Below are 19,206 nucleotides of genomic sequence, written 5' to 3'. Positions count from 1 at the left end.
GACCCAATGCCTATTTGTCTGCATTTTGCTATTATTTCCACATGTGGAATATTCAGAAGAAAAGTAAAGTAAAAAATAACATCTTACCAGCCTCTTTAGTAAATAGTCTACCATATGAGACTCTTCTTAGTACAATAGCCTACAGGAAAGAAAAAAAATAAAAAACAAGGTACATCCCTACCGTGGTAGTATCCAAGGTTATTCTCTCCACATCAAAACAATAATGGAGTCCCTTTCATAAGAGCCTTCTCTGTGCTTTATTAATGCCAAGCATTTAATTATTATCACTTATTACCAATAGCCATGTGGAAAAATGTTATTATACACATTTTACAAATTAGTAAACTGAGGGTCTTTTGCCAATGAGGAATTTAAATGGAATGGAAAACTACATTCAAATGTTGTGCTTTTATATATTTCAGTCTGCCTTCCTTCTGTAAAATCAAAACATTTAGGGTTCTGTACAATATATAATGACCTGGTTTTAAATTCCAGATCCCGTAACTGCAGTGAAAACTATTAGTTCCCACACGCGTGAATCACCTCTCTGCATTCCGGTCGCCCAGACCCCTGATCTACAGTCAGCAGATTAGCAATGGGGGCGGGGGCAAGACGTTGCTCCCCCCCACCCCCCACTCCTGCCCCCTCGTGCAGTCACCCTGAGACAGTCACAAATCTCAGGCCCCTGCCTAACCCCCCAGCAGATGTTCTACCACTGCACATTCCTCTTGCAGGAAGCCATCTCTCTCTTGCATTGGATTAATAAACTAATTCTGAAAACTGTAGATGGAAGACAGATCGCTTTAGAAAAGCAATATATCTGATGTTTTAGCAGCCTTGACCAAAATGAAGTGAAGAGTGTTGGGAATATTGTAAAGGCACACAAAGCTGCTATGGTTATAAAACAGCGATATTGATAAATTCCTGAAAACAAATTTACCAAAGAGTATTGAAGCCTTAAACAAATATAAGGATATCATAAAAATGATAATATCAGAACTATTAAATCAATAAAAATATAAGAAAAGCTACTTGTCTTCTGGACTCTTTCAAATATTAGAGTTTCATCCTTCCTACTGAATATTTGGACTTCTTTAGCAATTGATTTCTCACTTAGTCTCCAACCACAGGCATGTCCTAGACAGACAGATATAGATTCTGATACTTAAAACACATTTGTAGAAGAAACAGAGGTAGAGAAACAATTACTTTGCCCAACTGTTACAATACAAAAGCAACATATTTGCTGTATTTCCTTCAGTATAGGCTCTCTAGAATGACTCTAGATTATGCTTTTAAGTACATCCATGAAAAACATGAGAAGCATAATTATGTAGGTTTTCTAGTGATGCTTATAAGCAAAACTCACAAAAAATCATAAGGGGTAAAAGAAAATTAATAAAGACAAAAAATAAATCACAAGGAAATAATACTAATAAAGAATTTAAAAGACTAGAAGTCAACAGGTTACATATAATTAGTAATCACTGCATGCATCCAAAAAAAAAGAAAGTCCTAATAAGCAAACAGAATAAGATAAAGTAACATGCAATTAAATCAAATAGTAGACTTGCAAATTAGAGAAAGCTAAGACTTCACCCAGATGTTTGGATCAAATTGTTGAACCATGGATTTATTTTACCTTATGTAATGAAGGGTTTTAGTTATTAGCCTTGGACGAAGAAGAAACATATTCTGCATTCTGAGATCATAGGATGGGTTCTTTTAAGATGTCTTGTTTCATAAGCAAACATTGCCAAATATTAGCTCATAAAAAAATGGTCACTCTTCTTTGACTTATGGCATCTCTCAAAAATTTTAGTTTAACCATGATAGTTGCCTATAATATTTTTTATGTACAAAGAGCTAAAAATATGTTCCCTCCAAATAATGACACACGTAGATCTGAGTTAAAAAATGATTTATATTGCAAAGATTTCTTAGCTCTATTTCCAAAACAGATTTTTAAAAAAAATCGTTAACGTTTATTTGTTATCTTTGAGAGAGACAGAGAGACAGAGGATGAATGGGGAGGGGCAGAGAGGGAGGGAGACACAGAATCTGAAGCAGTCTCCAGGGTCCGAGCTGTCAGCATAGAGCCCAAGGCGGGGCTTGAACCTATGGACCTGAGATCATGACCTGAGCCGAAGCTGGATGCTTAACCAACTGAGCCACCAAGGCACCCCAAAACAGATTTTCATGTATAGAAGAAAGTGTTGTAACTAGATCTGGGTTATGAAGCACCACACTATTTCATAAATTAAATCCACCCAATCTCTGTATTTGAAGGTTTTAGGATTGCCTCGTTTTTTAGAAGACAATATAAGCATGTTTACATCACAGGAAAAATTCCAGGAAAAACAATTCTAATAATGCCTGTGTTTAAAAAAATAAAAATGTTTAAGTTAACCTCAAATTAGGATCCTTACCACTTTCAAGGTTTGTGTTATACTGGATTGCAGTAAATGAAGGAAGCAACTGAGGAGTTACTTATTGATGGCTATGTATTCTGGATTCACTTCTAATTCCAGTCCCTTAAAAAGATACAATCCACACAAACATAACACTGGTATAGATACTCAATGGCACTTGAAATTAACATGGTTTTAACCCCAGGAATCTTGCAGGAGCAGGGTTTTTTTGGTTTAGATTCTCCAATAACTATAAATTATGTTTTTATACATACTCATAAAAAAACTTAAGAAGTTTTATACATACTCATAAAAAATGTAAGACATAATTATTCATGTTTTCTTTTGATACTTCTAAATAAAACCAAGAATATTAAAGCTTAAGTGTCTCAAATGTGCCCTATGCCTAACCCAAAGTCAACATAACACATTAACAGGTTAATAGTTAACTATTATAAGCTAGACTTTTAAAATACAAATGTTTTCATATATATACCAGAAACTCCTCTTCAGCAAGTGTTGAACAATATAGCATTCTGATATGGGATAAAAGGATATAACATTTGTCAGACACAATTCCTATACCCATAGTAATGTATTATGAGAATTCCTTAGGAAAAGATCCCTTTCCTCAAGTGCTATGAGATTTCACAGAGAAATAAATTATATTCCATTTGTTGAAAGATTTCCTTTTATAAACAATTGGTTAATTGGCGCTTTAGGGAAAGGACAGTGGCATTTCAAGAAAGCCCCATTAGTTTGGTGCTTTGAAAGTATAATGGGACTTCAAAGGAAACAGGAAGAGTAAAACCAATAAACTAGAAGCAAAATATGTTTAGATATGATGAAAAATATCAAGTAGACAAGGGAGATGATACATAGAGTTTTTCATCCATTTATTTAGGTGTTTCTGAATATGCACCAAGTTGTGCCATGTACCATATTAGCTTCCAGGCCTAGACTTCCAGGCTGACCAACTATATGTTCTCAGGGAGCTTACATGGAGTAGGGAAATAGAAAAGCAAATAAATACATAAATATATTAAATAATTACAAACTGTGATAAAGGGTGCCAAGGGAACCAACTGGCATCTAAAATAGATACTAAGAAAAGGTTGACTATCTTATTTACCTTTTCAGGAAAGATTTCTCTGATAATGAGATATTTATGATAAGAGCTGAACGAAGAGAAGGACTTGTTTTAGAATGGGTAAAATGGAGCACAATGCACAGGCAAATGTATGCAAATGTTTCACCAGATCTGGGATCTGGTGAAAGGGGATTAGGGTAGTAGGTGAGAACAGCATGAGATGAGGCCAAAGAGGTAAGCAGGACCAAGATCACGCAGGGCTAAAAATTATGTTGAGAAATTTGATTTTTACTCCATGCACAATAGAAGCTATTAATGGATTATAAATAGAGGTTGACACTATTCAAATATGATTCCTCTGGATGCCTTGTGAAGAATGTGGAAGGTGACAAGAATGAAAACATAGAGTTAGAAGGATGTCATATTTCAAGCAAGAACAGGTGATGATCTACAGTGAATTGATGACAGAAGATACGAATATAAATCTGCTGATGAGTTGCATTTGGGGATGAAATCGAAGAATAAAACAAATAATAAATATGGATTTCTGATGTCAGCAAGTGGGAAAGTGGTGTTATTTATTATGATAAGAAATATCTGGGGAGGAACACAGATTTCAGAGGTAAAAAAAATGCTCTCTTTGGAGAAGTTAGTTCTGAAATGTTGGTAAGACATTGAAATAAAAGTAACAAGTAGGCAGTTAAATGTGTGCTTTCTAGAGGAATCAGGCTAGAGATATACATTTGGAACTCTTAGCATAGATAACTTAAATGTCATGAGCATAATGGGGATAATATGGAGAGAGTGTGTGAAGAAAATAAAAAGAGAATGTGTACACATTCAGTAGAAAAAAACAAGAATATGTGGCATCACAGGACTCAAAAAAAGAAAAGTGTTTCAATATGCATCATGAAAAAGATGTTTAAACACAACACTTATAGGAATAAATTTAATTTAATTTTACAGTCTAGGAGGAGTCTTTAAATTCTTTTCAATATGAGAGTCATGCAATCTGCATTGAGGTGTGGTAAGACCAGTCTAACAATACCATCTGGGAGGATCTGGAGGATAAGTGATCATGGACAAATTAATAGGCTAAGACCAGAGTGCACACAAGAGGAAAGGAATACATTAGAGGCAGGGCAATGTTGGATTATACAATGCTGGTGTTAGGGAGAAAGGAAGACAGAGGAATATGCAATATACTGTAGTGAGGGGAAACAAATTTGGTTGTTATCAAAGATTTATTAAAGAAACCCTTTATAAAACATATAGAAGCAAGGAGAAATTGGATTTCTTTTTTAACAGGTTGGTAGGGACATGCTTATGAATATCCTATTGGAGACATACGTAAAATGTTTAAAAGTAAGGGCTGGGGGGCGGTGCCTGGGTGGTTCAGTCGATTAAGACATCTGACTCTTGATTTTGGCTCAGGTCATGATTTCACAGTGGTGGGATGGAGCCCCATACACCCCACGTTGGGCTCCATGCTGGGTGTGGAGCCTGCTTCAGATTCTCTCTTCCTCTCCCTCTACCCCTTACTTGCTCATGTGCATGTGTGTATGGTATATGCATGCACACATGCTCATGTATGAGCACACTCTCTTTCCTCTCTTAAAAAAAAAAAAAAAAAGTAAGGGGTTGGTCTATTTCCCAGGTAGGAGGAAGGAAGCAACTGGTAGATTCCATAGTCATAAAGATAGTATTTAAAAGGATGGGCATAGATACTATCATCAGACTATGAAACTATATTTAATGACAGGCATGGAAAAGTAGTCTCAGCAAGAGCCAACAAAGAAAGTGAATGATAGAACAGGCATTTCAAGAAGAGTTATCTAGGAAAAGGCAACATTTTTACAGTTTGGAGGAAAGGCTTCACAACGTCAAAGGTTGGAAAAGACTGCAGAATTTGAGGACACCTTTTTGTTTGGTGATAAGAGATGAGACATTTTGGGGTGCCTGGTGTTTCAGTTGGTTAAGCATCCAACACTTGATTTCGGCTCAGGTCATGATCTCATGGTTCATGACTTCAAGCCCCACATCAGGCTCTTTGCTGACAGTTCAGGGTCTGCTTGGGATTCTCTCTCTCTCCCTCTTTATGCCCCTCCCCCACTTGTGCTCTTTCTCTCTCTCTCTCTCTCTCTCTCTCAAAATAAATAAGTTAAAAAAAAAACTTTAAAAAAGAGATAAGATGTCTCTTACTTAAACTTTTGAATACTTTTCTTCTACATTTTTAGCTTAATTCTTCCCTTGCCTTTTAAAACTACTTTCTATTTCAGTATTAAAAATTTATATGGATTGTATCAAAGATTGTTTTGGGTTCAACCTTGCCAAATGAAGTAATTTAAGAAACTGCCTTTGAGTCTAGCTTTTCTTGAGCTAGAATTGTTACAGAGCAGGTCATGGAATTCTCCATTGGGTCCCCTATACTTACTCCTTTAAAAAAAATTTTTTGAGGGGGGGGGCAAAGATATGGAGAAAGAGAATCTTAAACAAGATCCACACTCAGTGTGAAACTGCAACGCTGAGATCATGACCTGAGGCAAAATAAAGAGTCAGACACTCAACTCACTGAGCCACCCAGATGCCCTGTTCTCTATACTTATTCCTAAAATGGATCTTCTTTATGTATGTATATTTCTACTAAGGCTTCTGTTACATGTTGTGATCCTTATATATTTACATACATGTAGACTGTAAATTCACTGAGGTAAGAGCCATTGCTAATTCTTATTGTATTCCTAGAAACAGATAAAGTGCATAGGACATCTTGGGGTGCCATAAATGTCTGTCTGCTAAATTAACAAATGAGGAAGGAATTCAACTGAAAAAAAAAAACTTAAAAAATGAGCATTTACAAAAGCAAAGTGGACAGTGCTGATACTTTGGGCAATATCACATTTTGCAAAGAATTTCTCATGAACAAAGTCAATTGGCTACAGGCACTGGATATGGATGTTCAATTTCGTTTTTCTTAAAGTAAAGGGCACATTTCTATCTTTCAAACAAATTGGTGCAATTACTGGAACCAGATAGAATTACACTGCTTGCTATTGTATGTGCTCAGTTTCCCAGAATATGGAATATACCTTCAGGGATTTATTAACAACTTTCTATAGTCAGACTATTTTAATGTTATGAATGCCCTGGACACTGAATCCTCAAGGTATAAAAAGAGTTTTATTTCCAGAAGTTTTGCATAGCACTCTTATAATTGTGAGAGGAATAAATGCAAAATTTAACTCCTAAATGTTCACTGGCCTTTTTTTCCTTTCTGCAAATCATCTGAAGTATATGCTAACACTGTCAGATTTGCTTTCCGATGCTTACCCTGGCATTTGGTATAGTAAATTATAGGCTGGGGGAGGGGTAGCACCAAGGGGGAAATGGTTGAATTAGAGAAGTGGAGATATAGAAAGATTTTATATTTGTATGGGCAGAGCATAACTGGCAGGAGAGAGAAAAACAGAAAAGTAGACAGAGGGAGAAGTAGAAGGTGAATACAGATAAATTACAGATGGAGGGGGCGCCTGAGTGGCTCAGTCGGTTGGGCGTGCGACTTCAGCTCAGGTCACGATCTCACGGTCCGTGAGTTCGAGCCCCGTGTCGGGCTCTGGGCTGATGGCTCAGAGCCTGGAGCCTGCTTCCGATTCTGTGTCTCCCTCTCTCTCTGACCCTCCCCTGTTCATGCTCTGTCTCTCTCTGTCTCAAAAATAAATAAACTTAAAAAAAATTAAAAAAAAAAAGTTACAGATGGAGCTGTAGAGTTCGGGAGGGGGATTATAAAGAGACCAAGAGACCAGATCATCTGCAAACTGTAGGAGGGACTTAGAGGAAGCAGTCAGCAATGGGAAAGGTGATTAAAAAATGTTACTGAACACAATAAATATGTTCCTCTCTTAGCAGCATTTCAGAATGTACATTTCAGCAATGTCAATTGTGTAATTGCTTATAGAATACAAAGAAGAACAGTCATCCTCAACTTTTACAAAATTGAAAAAAAAAACACTTAGTGTTATGAAATACACTTTTACTGATCTCCCTCCCTCTTTCCTTCCCTCCCTTTCCTCCTTCCTTCCTACTTTCCTTCCTTCTATGTTTCTCCATTAAGTGAGCGAATACACATGAAGTCATTTAAACAGGACCTGCAACATAATAAGCATTCAATAAATGGTATACATTATCACGTGTTTAAAATACAATGCAATTAAGATTTCAAGATCCTGATTAAATTAGAATAAAGGAAACATAACAGTTTTGCCTTTAGAAATCTTTGATGATGGTAAATATCATGCTAATTCTTAAACCTAAACCCATCACATCTATTAAATAATTTACTTTTTAACCTATACACTTGATAAAATATGGAAATCTGGATACTTAGAGATGGAATGTGTGTATTAATTAGAATAACAGTATTTTCTTTAACTTTATCAAACTATTCAAAACAAAAGCTGATGGATTAAAAAATGGGCAATATCTATGACAAATTAAATATAAATTTTCAAATTGGAACTTTTGGAATAGCTAATATTAACCACTAATAACACAGCTAGCCTCTCTTTTCCATCTATTCTCTTTTCTATATTAATATGATTCATCATTTTAGGAATAGCTTAAGTTGAACATTCTTTATGAATTCTCCTCCTATAATGAGTTTCTCTGCTGAAAGCTTATAACCTCTCTAGACTATCTTTGACTCTTGTAATTAAACAAATACTGCCTTAAGTTTTTTCATGTGTATATGTGTTTGTTCTTATCTTGTAAACAAAATTATGAATGTCTTCAATGAAGCTTTTTACATTTATTTTTATTTTTTTATTTTTTATTTATTTATTGATTTTTGCACACAGAAAATAACCAAGTGTCTGGCATATGGTAGGCATTTACTGAAAATTTTTGAACTCATCTAAAACTTACTCTAATCTCTCAACTTCCATCTTTAATTAGTTAAAAATGTCTGGTCACTTTTACTTCTCCAATATCTGTCAAAGCACTCTCTTCATCTTCATTGCTGTTGTCATTGTGTTATATTTTTATACCATCATTTCTCACAAGGGCTATTTCTAGACATCTAATTGGATTCTCTATCTCTTTCCAGTCTGTCATCCAGTCCACAGCCAGCGGTAGCATCTTAAACTGTAAATCTCATATTTATCATCTCTGGGATTAGTAAAAGAGGCTACTGTTAAGAAGATCTGAAATCACAGCAATTTGGATAAGATAAAAACTCACTGTTCTCTCAAGAAACAGGGTAGTACAGAGTAATCTAGCCAGTCAGGACCTTTCTATGTGATGTTCACCATCCATTAGAAGGTCATTTCATTCACACCACTGTGTATATTTCTGATTTCAGGAAGGGAGAAAAAGAGAATAAGAGTAAGCAGCTTCCTTTTCAGACATGACCTATAATGGGTACACATACCTTCCCTTCACCTGCCATTGACCAGAATATACTCACATGGCCACACCTGAATGCAATCTCTAGTTGACAAGTATTTTATTTCAAAAGGAAAATTCTCCCTCAGCCAATTCCTATAAACATAAAAGCACCTTTCTTCTCATATATTAAGCATATCCTCAACAAACACACACACACATACACATACACACACATTCCAGGAAGACATCCCAACATCCTATCCATGTTTGCCATTCAGCTCAAGGTCCATCCACAATCTCTAGATGAGGACTGGTCCACTCCATCAGGCCTAGATGTGGCTCCTTAAAATTATGGCATCCTTTACTTCAACAAATGGGTTTATCTACTTCCTATTATGCCTAATTTACAATGGTGGAGTATGAGCAGAGTAATTGCATTAAATCCTTTACTCAGAAAACTGAAAGAATGAGGAACACATAACAGTCACTGTTCTCTAGTAGTTATCAAATTCTGCTTGGCAGACATTGTGAGAAATCATTCTCTGGCAGCTCCTAAGACCATCTGCAACCTGAGTTGTTGCTGCTTGGACAGTTAGTTGTCGCTCCATCTCTATATTTGCCATTGGAGAATATGCCCTGCCAAGGCCTGCCCAACTTTGTCCTGGTACAGATTTGGTGCCCCCAACTTTTTTTGGGTGGGAGGGGTTGAAAAGACATAGACTTTTTCAGGCCAGAATTATAGTTTCTTTGGCAACATACTTCATCTTTTAGGCTTCTAAATGTATGCTTCCAGTTAGTTCTATATGCAAGTGCCCTTAGCCAAATACTTCATCTACACATATTTCCTAAGCCTTATACCTCTGCGTTCAGAACATCCCACTCTCTTTCAGGCTATTTAGGATTCCCTTGATGCCCCTTGAAACAAGATGCTCTGTAAAACTGGAACTTCCTGAATCTTATATTTACTACAGAGTTAATTCCTATTGCGTAGCAAGGGACATTTAAATAGAAGATGTGAGACAAGCTTGAGGTCACATTGATAAACCCCAGTGTTTGCAGTTGAAAAGTAGTTGATCATCCCAACACCGCAAAACCTCTAATGATTAAACTCCCAGTCACTTTATAGTGCAGGCCATGGCAGAATCTTCCATTGAAGAACTATATCCATTGCCATTTCTGCTTTAGTCTGATTATTTTATGATGATATCTTGCTAATCATTATAAGACTAAAACAAAACAAAACAAACAAAAAACCCAAGAATATTTTAACATTTTCTAACCACTTCTAGAGCTGTAGATTATATAGAAATATGATCTGCTTTCCAAATTGTTATAGAATGCTTTAGTGTTTTTCACTACTAACCAGAACTAAAACCTTCTAGACTGTGGCATCTATATCCTTGCTGTTCAGCTTAAGATTATTAAACTGATGCCATATACTTTAGGATTTTATTATAAAATCACCTAATTACCAGGTACCATTTTTCTTCCTATTGTACAGGATAGAAACGAAATTTCTACAACTAATAGACTACCAAATACAGTAATTTAAAGAAAAAATATATTAAGATCTTTCTCACCATAACAGTTCAGGGTTGGTGAATGGTCCAGAAAGAATTAGGCTGCTTCTCCAAAAATTTTCCACAGATGCAGAGTCCCTCTGTCTTCTTGCTCTACTTTTCTCTCATGGTTAGCCCTCATACACCATTATAGCTGGCTGATCATGACCAGAATAACATTCAGATCCTCAGGAAGGAAGAAAGGGAGTAGAGGTTAACAACTGGTTTTTTTAGGCCATGATTTAGAACTTGCACACGTCACTTTTTGCTCATATTCCATTGTCAAGAATTTAATTTTACAGGTATATCTGTGTGAAGGAAGAAGGAAATATTGTCCTCTATAGTCTTTTCAGCTGTTAGCCCAGATAAAAGGACAGGGAAATTCTATTAATAAAGGAAATAAGGGGAAAACAGATAGTTGAGAGACAATTAGAGCATAAACTCAGATCCTAACCCTTTCCATTGCATTTGCTCCTGACAAGACAAAAGGATAAGATACAAACTCCTTAGCATGGTATACCAACATCTTCATGGACATTCTTTTCAAATAATGAAGCTGGGAGGGTGAGTTTGTCATATATTTGATATAATAAAATCATTATTACCATTACCATACATTATGAATTGTCATTAATTTGTCTGTTTCTTCTGCTATAATAATAACTCAGTAACAACAACAACTTGCAGTTCTCTAAAGTCCACATACAATCCTAAAATATAAAGTGTCTTAACTGGTAATAATTGCTAATTAAATGGAAATTACTCTAGCTGAGTTTATGGAAGTATTATGCTGGAGGTAAAAAAAATAGCAAAAACCATTGTCCTAAGTAGGGTAGCTTCTATGAAATCTATTTATCTGAGTTATTTATTAAAGCAATTGCCATTCAGAACTATCTTTTGTCTCTGTCACACACTTGAAGAAACCAGCCATCATTCTAAAGTAATGTTGAGATACAAGAAGCCACTTATTATAGTATTAAATACTTTACTCAGCGAGCAAAGAGTAATGGGTTGGAGGCTTCAATCAGGACAGAGTACATAGGTTCAACTTGTTCTTTGACAATACAAATTGATGCAATAGAGGAAGTCCAAAATTCCTTTGGTTTGAGTGAATTTGCCTTAACCTATTAGACTTTGTTACATTCCAATTTCAAACACGGAATCATCCTGAAATGTATGTGGTATAATTCTATCATAGGATGGTTATTTTCTGTGAAAGAAGGGATCCTTGTGCCTTACTACAAATGCACAAATGCCCTTCAAGGAGCTGAAGAGGACGAAGAGGTAAATTTTATATAATTTGCCTTGGTTTAGAACACATAACTGGTTTTCCTGATTTAAAGTGTTGTTTACATCTTTAAATTCTCTCCATTGTACTCTACTCTGGATTAACAGAAATATCCCGGAATTTTAACCAAGATAAGTTATGTAAAAATGAGACTTCTGAATATAAGCCTGTCTTAAGTCATTAGAATTAGTGTGAAAGCTTCAGATTATTATGTACCATTAACAGATGAAAATTCAAGATTTAGTTCGGCTATGTTTAAAATCCATTCAATACGTGTTTTCAAATTTGAATCAGATTTGTATCTTCCAGAATTCAAGGGAATCTCTGTATCAAAAGTACATTATTCAATTCAAAGGAGATTTTATTAGTAAGTTAAAGAAGGCTTATAAACTTTACCAGTCAATAACTACATCACAGATAAAAAGCATTCTGGCAAATTTAATTTTTATTATTTGTTAATATGCTGTTTTTTCAAGGCATGGAGTACTTGGGACTCCAATTACATGCATAGATTTGTGGTTTTCTTAGAAGACATTCTATCCATCAATCACTTCTGCCTCCTTTGAAAACACAATGGAAAATAACAAGGATATTTTGTTTATAATTAATTTTTATATTTTACTTTATATTTATTAATACTTGCACATATTACAAGCACAAATTTATAACAGAACACAGCATTAGCCCGGCTATCCATTTCTCTTGTTCCATATACACACAAAAATTAGTTTTGTCCTGTGAGCCTACTGTTTTCAACTCTTATAAAAACTATTTGGAGAGGGGCTGGCTTTTATTTCCCTATTTATTAATATTTTCAATGTGCTGATAAACATTCATAATATTTTATATTATCTGTTGATTTATTATTATTATAGTTTTACACTCTTTCGTGTTATTTTGGAACTCCCTTGCATTTCTATTTACTGGTTTGTCTCCATGCTTTGGTCAAGCACATCTTCTAATAGCTTCCCAAGAAAGGGAGAGTGAGGAATAAAATTTTGATGTTTCGTTGTCTGAAATTACTTTTATTTTACTCTTTTCCTTGGCTTATGATTTTTGTAATTTGAATGTTTTAAGATAAAAATGATATCATCTTAGACTTTTGAAGCCAGTGCTCCAAACTTGATTCCCAATGTTTTCGAGTAATTTAATGCTATGCTTGAATATTTACCATGACCTTATTTTTACCCTGCAAAATTCTAGAATTGACTATCGAGTGTTGGTGATCTAAAATTTCAAAATTATGTTAATGATGCATCTACTTTTCAGTCCATTGTATTTGGACTTCGTAGGCCATTTCCATCCAGAATTTTATACTCTTGAGTTCTAATAAAGGTCCTCATACTATTTCACTAGAAATCTCCTCCCTTCTGTGCTCTTTGGAACTCATTAATCAGATGTAGCAATTTTTTCTTCAATCTTCTAACTTTTCCTCCTTATTTCTCAACTTTTTCTTTTCTTTTATCCTTTGAAAGATCAACTTTAACTTCTAATCTCTCTAATGAATTTTTGTAAAATTGCAGCTTCCATAATTATAATTACCAATTGAAATTTCTTATTTTCTTTTATTTCTTTTAATAGCATATCCTTGTTTCACGTTGCAGTGTCTTATCTCTCTGATAGGTGATCAAATTTTCTTTGAAATTTATCTCTGCTGAATGCCTCTCATGGCTTCTTTTGCTTTTTTCCCCCTTTATTTTAGAAGGTTGTTTAAAGGAAGTCATATGTAAGATTAAATACCTGAAAAACTACCTGCAAATATTCCCCATGGGTGGACCAAGTTTGTCAAGTGGTGAAATCATTGTACTGTCTGTTTTTACCTTGGGGCTCACTCCCCACACTGTAGTTTCTGCAAGACAATCTTTTAAAGCCATTCTCTTTCCCCAGAGAGGGATCCTCTACTCTATTGTGACAAGGTTGAGGGAGTGTGGAGAAAAGCAAGAAAATAAGGAGAGCAGGAAAGAACCCTACATGCATTTTGGGTACTTGTGAGAGTTGCGGCCACATAATTCATTGTGATTTCAGTTCTTCTATATTGTCCTATTATTTACCTCTGCTCTGAAACTTTTCGGGTTCAGGTTCTTAAACCCATTGCCTAAGACTGGTGGTAGATGAAGGGCGAGTATCCAGGTCACATTAAGGGCCATTGGGGACCTGGCCCCCAATCCACTCCATTAAAAAGCATTCAAACAATCCCCCTCTTTTCAGCATCTCCCTCCACCTCCCCCTTGTCTTTCACCAAAGTTGTCCCTTCCAATTTCTAAGATTTTAATTTCTACAATGTGAAACAATTTGTTTCTCATCTGTGTTATCCTCTGCAGGCCTCACTAATCTGCTTTTGCACTTCATATAGGTCTAAATTACCAATATCTCCTAGCTTCATCAGATTTGAGCATTACGCTGTAACTATGTCTCTGCTTATTTTATTACTTGTAAGTGATTTTTGAGCCTAGGAATGATGTTCAATATAAACAAGGACAGTTGAGTCATTTGTAAGAAGTGTAATCAATAAAGTGATATTTATTTGCTCTTAGATTGTCTTGTAGAACTAAAAATTAAAAATCACATTCCCATTCAAGGGTTTTCCTCTCCCTGTAAAATAAGCAAACCAAAATTATGTGAGTTTACTCATCCATTCTATGACAATTTTTTTTTTTTTTTTTTTTTTTTACTATTGTGCTAGGCATTGTGCTGTTGACTGGGGATTCAAGGGTGAACAAGGTGTTCTACCATCTGGTGTGGGGTACAGACAATTAAACAGGAAATTACACACTAGTGTGGACATAGAACAGTGTTTTATGGGAGCTCATAAGAACAACATCTGTCTCAGAATTATGGGGTCAAGCAAGGGTTAGCACCTAGTGTAGAAAATTATGTCTAAGCTGACATTTGAATGATGAGTACAAGTTAGCCAGGTTAATTTTGGAGGGAAAGAATGTCATAGCAGAAGTATGGAAAAACCTGAAGGAGAGAGATAACAGAGCACATGTAAAGAAATGAAGGAATTTTATAAGGCTTGTGGGAACTGGCACTCAGAGATGAGGTCAGGAGAGAAGCTTGAAGAGGTGAGCTGAGGTCAGACTCTCAGTACCTTAAAAGTAAAGTGAATTTGTTTGAACAGTTACTAAGGGAAATGGGGCATTCCTCTGAGGTGAAGTAAATGATGCTGAATAGAAGAAAGTGTTAATGAAGGTAAAAGATGTTGGGATGCCCAGGTGGCTCAGTCAGTTAAGCATCTGACTCTTCAGGTCATGATCTCATGGTTTGTGAGTTCAAGCCCTACGTTGGGTTCTATGCTGAAAGTGCAGAGCCTGCTTGGGATTCTCTCTCTCCCTCCCTCTCTCTGCCCCTCCCACACCTGTGCTGTCTCTCTCTCTCTCTCTCAAGATAAATAAACAAACAAACTTTAATAATGGTAAAAGATGTTTGCACATAACTGATGTAATCCAACTTAGACACACTGGATACCTCAAATAGAATCATAACAAAGATGACAGAATTATATAGAACAACACCATCATTTTCATAATGCACAATTAGATAATTAATTAAAATAATAATTATTTCCTCAATTTTACTCATCTTCGTGTTTAAAATTCAATTCTTTTTTTTTTCAAACTGTCAGCAGCAATTTAAAAATAAGTTTGCTTAGCAAATGGAATTTTCAAGGATCCATGGCTTAATCTATTAATTCTCTTGATCTGACTATTAGAAGACCAATCCTGAATGAATGATACTGATGGGACCTATGGAACTCACTTCCTGGTGGGTACAATTTTCTAAGTATGTGTGTAGGAGATTATGCTTCATTGACTATAGATCTTCTATGGAACAAGCAGTTAATGAACTATACTGTCAATGAGTTGTGAAACTCAAAATCAGTAGACTTTAATGATTCTAGTTAATCAAAAATTACCTCATTCCATAACCTGTACCACTTAAAACACCAAACATCATCTTGATAAGTAAAATGTGAGTTAGGTTGAATATAACAAATAGATTTAGTTAATATCTCATTATTATGGAAATGAACAAATTAATCCAGAAATTCTTATTTTTACTAGGTTCCAAATCTCTGTTTAAGCATCATTGCTTCCCATTAAGTCATCCCCATGATGAGGACTTACAGAACAGTAAGTAAACATGTAGAAAAAAATACTTGCTTTTATTTACCATCTACTATATGCTCAGACATAGTCAATGGGTTTTGAGAGAGAAATTTAATTCATATTTTTGTTACCAAGTTCCCAGTGAGGGGAAAAAATATAGACTATGCTAGTAGTCTATATATCATACCAGTAAGAGAATTAATAATTACCCTATTATTACACAATCAGCAAGCAACAAAACCAGGGTTTGTGGAGTCATATCTGCCTCCATTATCATGCTCTTTCTACCTTCCCCTTTGCTCAAATTCTTTAACATGATACCTTCATAGAGCATAAGTTGAAAGAACAGTATTAATGGCTTTTTTGTTTTGATTTTTGATTAACTTCCTTATTTTTGTGTGCTTTTACTTCAGTATCGTTTGAATATTCCCTAGTTATTCCTTTATCAAGATTATTTATTGAATAAATTAATATAATACATTGCCCCTGCCTTAAGAAAATTTTAAATCTAACTTGAAAAGTTAATTAACATTGTGAGATGAGAGTAAAGTGCCAGCACAGGAGAGCATATGATCAACAGCTAATGACACTGTACACATAGGAATGCTTTTGGAGTTTAGGAAAGGACAAGATAATTGTGCCTAATCAGGCATAAGAAAATAACTTTTAAAAAGTAGAAACTTTATAAAAATAAATATTCCCCAACCCCTTCTAGGAACACTCTTGTAGAATTGGTCTGCTTAATGATTCCAAAATGCTTTTACCTTTCATCATTGATCTCCCTCTGGAATTTAACTCGTACTGTATGTGTTACAGGTTGGATTCTGACACTGTGTGTTGAAATAAGTAGTTAATCTCATGTAATCTGCAATATGCTTCCACAAATTCACTGCCATCTTCAGTACAAGTATGCAGAATCACATGCTCCAACAAAACACAAACCTCTTCACTTTATCAGACACTGTGGAAGAGAGGAGTACAACAAAAGTAACACAGGTAGTGAACACAGTAAGATGGTACACACCTTAAAGAGAAACATGATAAAGCAAATATTGTACATGGAAGTCTAACTTTGTCAACATTTGCATTTATTTCATACAGATTTTATAATGCCATCACAAACTTCTTATCTTTCCCATCTCCTTTGGTTATCTGTAACTTGCATAGTTAATTTGATATAAAGAATTATATGTGTCAAATCATATTTATCACACACACAAAAACAAATTTTATAGCAATTCAGATTTTCATGAAATGAACCAAAATGAGGATAAGAGATAAAACTACTTTAGTCAGATAATGGAAGAAGGGTAACTGATATGGGTGCTGGGTGAGAATCCTCCTAACCTTTCCTTTTTACTTGACAGAGTTTATGGCTTACTTTCCTCCTATAAAACAACAGTATCTCAGAAAAGAGAAGTGCTAAATGGAAAGCAAAGATTAAAGGATGCAGCTGACAACATTGGGTAGGTTTCTGAAACCTTGAAGTTGCAAGAATTGGCCAAATAAATGAATATCACCAATACAAAGTGTGACTAAGTTTTTGGAGATGGACTTCATGGGTTCCTCAGGCAATGGCAGACATCAAGAGACTTTGGTGGAGCCTGGGTGCAAGTGGGGGACCTGAGGATCACTAAGAAAATGTTTCCTCCTTGTTGGGATATTTAAAAGAGGGGCTAAGAAGGTTGTGAGACTACATTGGAATGTGGCTGGCGTTACTCATTCATGAAATCATAATGATCATACTTTTCATTTTCATGTTTATTCCATGCATAGTGGGATGCTAGATTGTTACATTCACTACCTAATTTAATACAATCTTCAAAACACTCTTATGATTAGGCATTTGACAACATTTTAGAAACATCTCGGAGGAAGGGAATAATTTTTCAAACAACCTAGAAAGTAACTAATAGAATTGGCATTTGAACCCAGCTCTGTCTTATTCCAAACCATGTATTTGCCTTTCTACATTATGATGCTAAATCATCACTGAAATGTTGGCCTAGGCATTCTTTCCTAATCAACAGAAAGTCTTCATATAATATTAAGATATATAGGGTGCCTGGCTCGCTCAGTCGATGAAGCCTATGACTCTTGATCTCGAGGTCATGAGGCCGAGCCCTACATTGGGTGTAGAGATTACTTAAAAAATAAAATCTTTGAAAAAGTGACATTAAGACATAAAAACATATTTGATACATATATAATACTGATTTCCTATTTGATTCAATTAATGATTTTTATTAGTTATAATTTTGATTTTCCTTCTTGAAAATACATACTAGTGCTTATTTTTATTCCTGATATAAACACCAAATGGAACATAGTAGAAATGCTACAAACCTGAGAAATTTTCATTATCCTATTAAGCTTATATTTCTAATAATTTAATAGTGCATATTTTTAGGGAGACAGATTTCACTGAGTAAAACTCTCGTTTCAATGACAAAATTGATATCATGGGTTCAAAGTTCTATATTAGAGTGAACTCACAAACTCTTTTTGATCAAAAATTAAGTGAATGTCTAATGTCAAAATTTTGTCATCTATTTATTTACATTCCCATTTTGTTTTTGCAGACATATGCTGACAGTTTAGCATAAGCTCAGCTACCTCAGGCATGAGTATTATTTGTTTCCTTTAATTTGAATTTGTGCCAGAGCCTTGGGTGAAGTCACCCATTACTTTGTTAAACGTCTTCAGTTCTTGGTCTCCTCAAACACCTTCAGTCAGCAAAAGGATTACTTATAATTCAGTGTAAATTGTTAATTATCCTCATTTAGCATACCCTGCAATTTTGCTAAGAACTCCATCTGATATCAGAGACTTTACTGGATTGTTAAACATTTACCTGCCAGAATTTAGAAATTACTGCCTGGGATTAAGGAACAACTAGTGAAAATTATTCTCAAAACTACCATAAGAAACAAGGTGGAAATTTATTTTAATGTGTTCAAGAATTTAGCACCTTTATTTACCCACTTTCTGGCTCTTCATTGAAATAATGGGGGTTTATTTTTTCACTCTTCTGTTTCAGCAGATTCTCTTTTAAACTCTATGTCAATTTATTGCTTCCCCTATCTATATTTGCATGTCTCGCCTGACATCTTCTTTACTTTTTTGTTATATCTTTACCCTTTATTTCCCCTTCTTTCGCAAAATCTCTTTTCTCTTTCCTATTACCTATGACAAATTCATTTTTAACTTGCTACAGAATCTTCCCTACAATCTCACAAAATACTCACTTTAATATTAATTCCCTTCTCTTTTCACAAAATATGTAGATTATTTAGAGGTCTAAACTGCTCTTGTCATTATTTTTCTGGCAAGGACAGATTCTGATACTTCAGACTCTGCTGACAAC

At 35.0% G+C, this 19,206-nt stretch overlaps 1 long non-coding RNA gene across 2 annotated transcripts in view; it reads right to left on the bottom strand.

The window, feature by feature from the left end:
- LOC113600791 (uncharacterized) overlaps positions 1–19,206 on the bottom strand; it is a 58,562-nt gene that overhangs the window by 38,478 nt on the left and 878 nt on the right. For both annotated transcript variants that reach the window (XR_003421883.2, XR_008295757.1), the window contains exons 2-4: positions 16,604–16,800; positions 10,464–10,629; positions 88–139 (exon numbers count right to left, since the gene is read on the bottom strand). This is a non-coding gene — a long non-coding RNA (uncharacterized LOC113600791). The remainder of the gene's footprint in view (positions 1–87; positions 140–10,463; positions 10,630–16,603; positions 16,801–19,206) is intronic.

This window comes from Acinonyx jubatus, chromosome A1, assembly GCF_027475565.1.
Source record: "Acinonyx jubatus isolate Ajub_Pintada_27869175 chromosome A1, VMU_Ajub_asm_v1.0, whole genome shotgun sequence".
Taxonomy (NCBI): Eukaryota; Metazoa; Chordata; class Mammalia; order Carnivora; family Felidae; genus Acinonyx; species Acinonyx jubatus.
This window is presented reverse-complemented; position numbering and strand designations above follow the sequence as displayed.